This window comes from Aphelocoma coerulescens, chromosome 3 (genome assembly GCF_041296385.1).
Source record: "Aphelocoma coerulescens isolate FSJ_1873_10779 chromosome 3, UR_Acoe_1.0, whole genome shotgun sequence".
NCBI classification, from domain to species: Eukaryota; Metazoa; Chordata; class Aves; order Passeriformes; family Corvidae; genus Aphelocoma; species Aphelocoma coerulescens.
Window position 1 is genome coordinate 119,524,928 of NC_091016.1, and position 8,421 is coordinate 119,533,348.

The 8,421-nt window shown below is 40.1% G+C and overlaps 1 protein-coding gene across 1 annotated transcript in view; it reads right to left on the bottom strand.

Annotated features, from left to right (window-relative positions):
- The window catches only part of OPN5 (opsin 5), a 28,827-nt gene extending 20,703 nt beyond the window's left edge, over nt 1–8,124 (bottom strand). Inside the window, exon 1 of the mRNA XM_069008645.1 lies at nt 8,063–8,124. The gene's annotated coding sequence lies outside the window, so the exon portion shown is untranslated. The remainder of the gene's footprint in view (nt 1–8,062) is intronic.
- Between the last annotated feature and the right edge of the window lie 297 nt (nt 8,125–8,421).

Sequence of the window (8,421 nt, forward strand, 5' to 3'; positions counted from 1 at the left end):
CTGACCCACAGCTCCTAAAAGTTAATGAGTCAGCAACAGGGACTATAAAATATTGTTTTAGTAGAAACACCAGTGATCCATGCTAGTACCAATCCTCATAGCTTGCAAGTTCATGTGAACTCCTAAAACATTTTGGGAAGCTACAAACGGGAGGTGTACCAACCCAGGTTCAAATGATTGTGTCCTCTTACATGGGGCTTAGACAAATATGGGTACATAGTGGCAAAATCTGAAGTCTTTAAGTTAGTAAGAATCTAACTTAGTAAGAAATATAAATTAGTAATTAACCTAAATTAGTAAGAAAACAATCACTGTGCTCATATTAGCCAGCCAAAAATGAATGTACTCAATTTATGTACAACAGCCAAACTGCTATGAGGTACAGAATGCATTTTTGTAAATTTGCAGGCAAATGAAGGAAATATTAGTGCCAACCATTAAAAAAATATGAAAAAACTAAAATAATGAAAAAAGTTATTTAGTATGGGAAACAGCAGTGTGTAGTGAGTGCCATAGGAATCCCAGAAACTGAACTACTCAGATGCTGCCAAAATCCTCTGTGGAAGTTACTGTGGCAGGGATGCTTTGATGTACTTGACAAGAGAGCACAAGAAATTGAACATTATTTCCAAAGTCCTGGCCCACAGACAAGTGTTGCAATTATTTGTAAAAGCAGATTAATTTATCAAGGGATAAATGGCAGAGTGAAACAAAAGATGTCCATAGCAAGAGTCAGTAGGGCTCGTTTTGAAAGATTAATACAGCTAAAGTGATAAGACTATCAATTGTATTAATTAAGAAAATAATTTTCTGCTCTCTCATGATATGTTAAAAACAATAAAACTATGAATAATTTTATCAGAGTCAGTAAAAGACAAAAGCTAAAATCATAAATTAGTGCCAGTAAATATTATCTTTTTAAGAGGAAAAGAGGTAATTATCTCTTCCTTTAATTTGTCCAATGACATCCATTTCTCAGTGCCTCCACAGCAAAGTCAGTCAGCTCTCAGTGTCTGCTGGGTCCCAGCTCACACTGTCAGGTATCATTTTTATCCTAAACTTTCTCTGGGTATATTTTGAGGAGCTCCTTTCATAGTCTGGGGCTGTGGAAGCACAGGCAAAGGTCCCAGTGGGCATTTCCTCCCCCTGCCCACACCATCCTGGCTGCTGCACTGGTGACACGGACCTCGGGGACTGTCAAAACTCACAGCTACGACATACATCCTTAGCCAAGTATTTCCCAATAGTCCAACCAGACACTTTATTTAGGAACACAAATAATAATGATTAGAAAACTTATTTCAAAACAGCTACAGAGCACCATCCTTTTTCTTTTTTTTTTTTTTTTTTTTTTTTTTTTTAATCTCCTAATGTAGTAGAAGAAATTCTCTTAAGAAAAATGGGTTTTGTTTAATCTCAGTTTAGGGCTAAATCCTGAAGATTCAAGCTATAGACTGGAAATCTGTCTTTTGTCCTTAGTAGGCTTGTTTAACCACCAGGCTGCTGGTTATTTTACAGTGGATTCACTCCCACCTGTTGAAGAGGAAACATCACTTTGAATGCACTAAATTAAAAATTTAACATGTTCTACACTTCAGGTGTGCACTACGCTCCATCCCATCACATCCCACTGCCACTTTTGTGCTAATAATGATATAAAACAGTAAATTTGGTATGCCTCATGTTTCTCCCACAAGAGAGAAACAGAGCTTTTGGAACAACAACTTTTGGTCTGCTGATACCAAGAAAATGCTTCATGTCTATCTGTCACAGAAGATCTGCCCAAACAACCTAAGGCAATGTCCCACAGGAGCACTGGAAGGGCAGGGGTGAGAGAAAAGCTACACTCAGATCACAGAATCATAGAATGCCTTGGGTTGGAAGGGACCTTCAAAGATTATTCCATTCCAACCCCTACTGTGGGCAGGGACACTTTCCACTGTCCCAGGTTGCTCCAAGCCCCATCCAGCCTGGCCTTGAACACTTCCAAGGATGGGGCAGCCACAGCTTCTGTGGCAACCAGTTCCTCACTACCCTCAGTGTATGTGGTCCCCATCTCAGGCTAAACACCACTCAGGTATTTTAAATAAAGTCCTGGTTGGGTGCTTCTATGTCCTATGAAGTAAAACTATTGCTAAATAGTAATAGGTTTCTTGTTTGGCCTAATCAATTTTTTTTAAATGTGACAATAATAAGTTCCCAAGTGTTTATGTGAGTGTTAGGTGCTTCCTTCCCCTTAAGGATGGATGTCACAGCGTCTGCAGCTACTTTTACTTTCCTAGACAGTGCAGACTCACAGCAGTGGATCTGCAGAGCAAAACAGCTGCTGTTTAGGACCTTCATTTTTCCAAGGCTTTCCACTTTTCAAGCACTAAAAAGAAAATAGAAAAAGAAAAAATAAAAAAGAAAAAGAAAAAGAAGAAAAAGGAAAAAAAAGGAAAAAGAAAAGGAAAAAGGAAAAAAAAAGGAAAAAGAAAAGGAAAAGGGAAAGGAAAAGAAAAAGAAAAAGAAAAAAAAAAGAAAAAGAAAAAGAAAAAGAAAAAGAAAAAGAAAAAGAAAAAGAAAAAGAAAAAGAAAAAGAAAAAGAAAAAGAAAAAGAAAAAGAAAAAGAAAAAGAAAAAGAAAAAGAAAAAGAAAAGAAAAAGAAAAAGAAAAAGAAAAAGAAAAAGAAAAAGAAAAAGAAAAAGAAAAAGAAAAAGAAAAAGAAAAAGAAAAAGAAAAAGAAAAAGAAAAGAAAAAGAAAAAGAAAAAGAAAAAGAAAAAGAAAAAGAAAAAGAAAAAGAAAAAGAAAAAGAAAAAGAAAAAGAAAAAGAAAAAGAAAAAGAAAAAGAAAAAGAAAAAGAAAAAGAAAAAGAAAAAGAGAAAAAAAAAAGAAAAAGAAAAGTGAATGATAAGACAAGCCTGTTTATAATTGATTCCTTAATTCTGGTTAATAGCCATAGATCAAAACCCAGGTTCTCAAAAGATATTTCATGACATAAGTGCTTCATGCAGTGTGGCAGGCACACTTGGACAAGCAATGGGAATTAATCCAGTTATCAAGGACTGGTTTGGTTTTGGTTTTGCTGCCTCAGAAGACCAAAGGATTCCACATTGGTACATCTCCAATGTCCAAAGCTGGGAGCAGAGAGCACTGCACCACAAGGTGCCATCCAGCCCATCTACTGACCCTCTTTCCAGCACATTCTGTGCTGGAAGGCCCCCAGTGCCTGTGAAAACAGATTTAAAACCACAACAAAAGAAACCAACTCGTTCTGATTATTAGAAATGAGTTTGTGCTTATATCAGTGCTGCAGACGCTCATCTTTAATTAATACAAACAATTTCACTTTTAAATAATATATTCTTTAAAATGGAACTGTTCCACTATAGCCAACCTCAGGAGATGCGAACTCCTGACTGAGACACTATAAAATGTCAATATTTAGCCTCAAAACTTCTGAGATTAAAGAAAAAAAAGTGATTTGAGGTTTCTTGTTTGCCAGCCCTATGTCAATTTTGCTCCCTGCTCTCTTCTCATATCTCACTGGGGGTGTTTCAACGTGTCCTTCATGGCTTGGCCAGGCTGTTCTTACCCTGAGGGATGCCAGGGCATGTCATCCCCACCTCTTTCAGGATAGAAGTCGACCACATAACAATGGTTACCTTTCTGACCTCTTCCTCCTGTAGGGAGGGCACAGAAGGAGGGGGAGAAAATCTTGGGGTTTGCTGCAAAGCACCTGATGTTTTCTCTGAGTTATAGGCAAATCCAGGGAAATTTCACACAGAGTTGCCACAAGCATGATGTTTTGCAGGAGTTTAGTGACAGCAACCAAAAGGACCTGCCCTTTACCTGTAATTTATCACAGAACCACAGAATCATAGAATGGTTTGGTTTGGAAGGGACATTAGAGACCATCCAGTTCCAACCCCCTGCCATGGGACAGGGACACCTTCCACTAGGCCAGGTTGCTTCAGAGGTCCATCCAACCTGGCCTGGAACACTTCCAAGGATGGGGCAGCCACAGCTTCTCTGGGCAACCTGTGCCAGGGCCTCACCACCCTCGCAGTAAAGAATTCCTTCCTGATGTCCAATGTAACCCTGTCCCTGTGAGTTTATTTCCATTATTTACCTGGCATTGACATTTGGTTTCAGGGGTTTGCAGACCCCCCAGTGACTGCATCACAGCAGGCACAGCACGAGACTTTCCATGCCCCAAACAAACTCCAGTGGGTGGGGCCTTTAGGTCCCATATTCTTCTACAACATCACCTGGAGAAGGTGGGAACTTTAGGGTAGCTGCTGCCTCAGCAACTCTAAACCACTGTCACAACCTGTCCTGGCTGGGGTTTTGTCCGTTTATATTTCATCAGACACCAAGACTTTGCCACTGCCCACCATTTCCATCCTAGTCTACCTGTTTTCCCATCTCCTGAAGGAAATTCTTACAGTCCCCTACCCTTCTGAGGGAGCATAAAGGTCTGGAGGACCAAGCACATAGCAACCCCCAGGGTCCTGCCAAGTCTCATCCCTTCTACTTGATGTGCAATTTTCAGCAAATTGCTAAACCTCTTCCCCCCAAAGGAAAACAGAGGGAATGTGTATCTACAGGGGAAGGTGGGGCAATGGACTGGTGTGTTCTGGTGCAATGGCTCCCAAGTCTGTGATCTGAGCAAGAACAATGTGTTCTGCTGGTTTGGAAAATTATTATAAACCACAAGGTATCCTGAGGGATGGGGAGGTACAGTGAAGTACAAATGAACTTCTTAGCTATGACAGACTAAGATTTTGCAGGCATACTCTGAGATCTGAAATTGTGGGGTTTTTTTTCCCCCAGGACAGCATCTTCAGAAGAAAACTGATTCACTTACAATAAAGAGATCAAAACTGAAATTTCAGATCTGTCTCAGCAGCCTGTTATGTTTTCAATGTTTGATGTGAAAAACCACAAGCATTATTGTTTTCAAAATTTATACAATTAGTCCTCAATATCCAGAAGACACGTAACAGCATCCACAAGCCTGCAGTCATCCAAATTATACAATTTATTTGTGGGTTTGTTTTCCCATATCTCAATAAAACAATAAATAATGTTCTCTGGCGTGCTAATATCCCTGAGAATGGCCATATATATATATATATATTTTTGTTGTTGTTCAGGAACAGAATCTGAAGGTGCTGGGGCATGCAGATAATGGAATGTTTCTTTCAGCCCTTATCTGATTTCACAGCAAGTTAAATCCCGGTTTTGTTGTTACAGATGAGCGTCCAGACTATTCCTAATAATGGAAATTTCACAGCCTCCTGAGGTAAACTTTTCCTGAGGTTAATCAAAATTTTCAAAGAAAGAAACTTGAGATCACACACTTCTTAAAAAACTTACATCATTAGGTCAGACAGAATCATTTTTCTCCCAAATCCCTAATATCTGATACAGGTAGATCCTTTTGGGGAAGAATAATATTACAGATTCATTTCAGTATTTTAGGGGTTCAATTAGTTAAGATCCAATAATCTGCTGCATTCAGCCTTGATAGAAGTCTTGCTAATGCAAAATGGATTATGAACAAGGCTGTGCACAAGGAAAGGAAATTCAAGTGCCTTGAACATCGAGAAGGGTAGGAGAATATTGAACGGGCAAGAATTGGGCATCAAAAGTGCTTTTAATGACTCAAAAAAAATTTCAATTCACCATGATAATATACCACAAAATATGCATGAATTGCAAGAGGTCTAAGTGCAGGAAGGTGTGAGGAGATCAAAAAGGTAAGTTCAGAAGAACCTGAATTCAAAAACAAACATTATTTTTTCTGGTGAACAGAAGGCATTTAAGAAGCACTGAAAACAACTCAATTTGAGAAACTAAAATTAAGAACTATGTAAAGGTAAATGTTTGATAAACAACAACAAAGATTTCCTTCTGCTTGGGCTTTAGTCCATAAATCCAACCTAAATGCAAAGCATCATAGGCAACAACCCCACAACAAGATCTGATCACTCTCTGCAAAGCTCCTCAGGGTTGGTAGCCAGCCTATTAGGAGGAAAAGATCTGTGTTCCCGCTGACTGATTCCCAGGGATCCCACTGACACATCAGAATTTCCTTACGTCCATGTTTGAGCTCACCTTGATCATGAATCTGAAGGCACCCACCCTTGGTCTTGTCTGGGGCAGACAGGTCCATATTTTTTTGCAATATTCTTCCTGGCAGTCCTGGTAGTGACCAGATCAGCCCTGTGGAGCTGCCACAGCAAAGTAACCTGGCAAATTTCTGGCTCTACCCCTCTCCTTAACTTGCAGTGGGAACCTGGCTGTCTCTGTAGACCTGAGCCAAAACAAAGCTAAAGAAAACAGAGGCAGACATTTCACAGGATCTGGAGAGACTGTCAAGGTTTTATTGAATCTTTCTGTGGTAGTGACAGCACAGCATTTCACACTCCTGCTTCACTGAGGTTGGCTTGGGAAAAAAGCATGTGCCACTCAAATGTGGGAGCTACATAATCAGCAGAGACTGTCTAGGAGAAAATGTAAAGCAGTCACAGCCAGGCACCGTTTAGAGAGTAACAAAAAACAGTCTCAGTAACCCAGCAAGTGGCGTTTTAACCAAGAAAACCGCAAGTGCAGCACCACCAGAGAACTAGCAACAAGGAAAAACCATGAAAACAAGACCAGCTGAAGAACAGAAAGGCAATGCCAGATCTCAAGACACAGCACCTGAAATCTGATTTAGGCTCCTAGAGCACTTTTCCATAGAAGTTTCCTATTGCAGAGGAAATCCTGTCCCTCTGCTTTGACATCACTGCCCATTTGTCCTGGAGACACACAAACACCTGACTCTGTCCCAGGGAAGAACAAGTGGCTTCCTGGCAGACCAACACATGAAATCTCACCTGATCCTTTCTCATGTAAAACATAAGGCTTGGGGTAACTAAATGCACAACTATTTTCCAGCTCATAAACTGAATTAGAGCAGCTTAGTCATCTATGTGCAGTCATGTAACGAGTCAGGGGTGGGGAATGCAACTTTCTCTCTCTGCTGGATTTCTCTCCTCTTGTTACAGGCTGACCCTGATACTAAAATTGTCCTTTTGCTGCCTGTTTACTACTGAGGAAGTTCAGCACTGCAAACTGGGGTGCAGGCACAGAGCGGGTGTCTGCATCCAGCTCAGCAAAGAAGCATCCCCCAAATGCATGCAAATACGAAGATATATTGATGCCTGATTCTTGGGTGAGTACTTCAGTGCTATTTTGTTATTAAATGAAGCTTAGAGTTCAGATAAATACAAAGAACTGTATATTCTTTGGTGCAAAGTGCCATCACAACCCTGTGCTGATCTACAGTTGTACAACTCTGGGCAGTTCCCTTCTGTCCGTGAACAAAGTTTCTGCAAACACTTTCTCTCTTGTTGTAAGGGAGTTTTTTGGGATACTAATTTTAATTTCTTACTTTGAAATCAACTAGTAATCAGAATTAAATCAATACCAGTCAGATAATCAGTATCAAATCAATCGATGTTTTAGGCTCCTGGCATTGCCCAAAGGCACAACTGATTAATTCTCTTCCAAATTCATTCTGTAATAAAGGCAATGCCAGGTTTGTGCAGAACTCCAAAAAGACTAATGGAAAAACGAGCCCAAAAAGGACAATTTTTATCAAAATGCCATTAGACTGACCAGTCATGAATTTATCCTTGGTTATATCACACATGCCTGAAGACTCCAATGCCTTCAAAAGGGGTGGAGGAGAGAAATGAATAAATGATACCATGCAATATCAAAACTTCCAGAATTTTTTCCTGAATTTCTCAGATACACTGCAGAAGGCTGCACCCTGACATCTTCATTCCTATGATGAAACATTTTACTCTAGAGGAAGGAGAAGAAAAATAGAATAACAATGAAAAGGATTCTGTGAGAAACTAAGTATGAGAGAAGATAATATGAAAATTACCTAAATTAAGAATACAGTGAAAATAGGTAATGTAAGCACCCAGGTGTGTATCTGTGCATGCCATTTTGTACCTGCATATTCTTGTGCATGTAAAAACACACTCTTTCAGCAAGAACAGGAGAAACAGAACTTACCTTATTAATGAACTCTGTATAGACCATCCCCCTAGAGCTCCACAGCTGCTTTTACTTCAAAGTCTGGACCACAATGATCTGTAAAAGCATAAATCCACGGTGGACTTGGTGTTTAAAGTTTTAGAGTTCAAGAGGAAGAGGAGAAAATCATTCTGTTCCTCAGTACGAGGCAGTCTCCCTCCTTCTCGCGCTTCCCATCTCGGACTCCCAGACCCTGGAATCTGCGCTGTTCCTCCCTCCCTCACTCTCCCCAGTGGTGCTGCTGTCAATCATCCATCTCACCCCATGAAATTCCCTCTCTGGAGCATCCTGCCAGGCAGCTTCCCAAAGTGCAGGGACCCCAGGAGTGCACCAGGCAG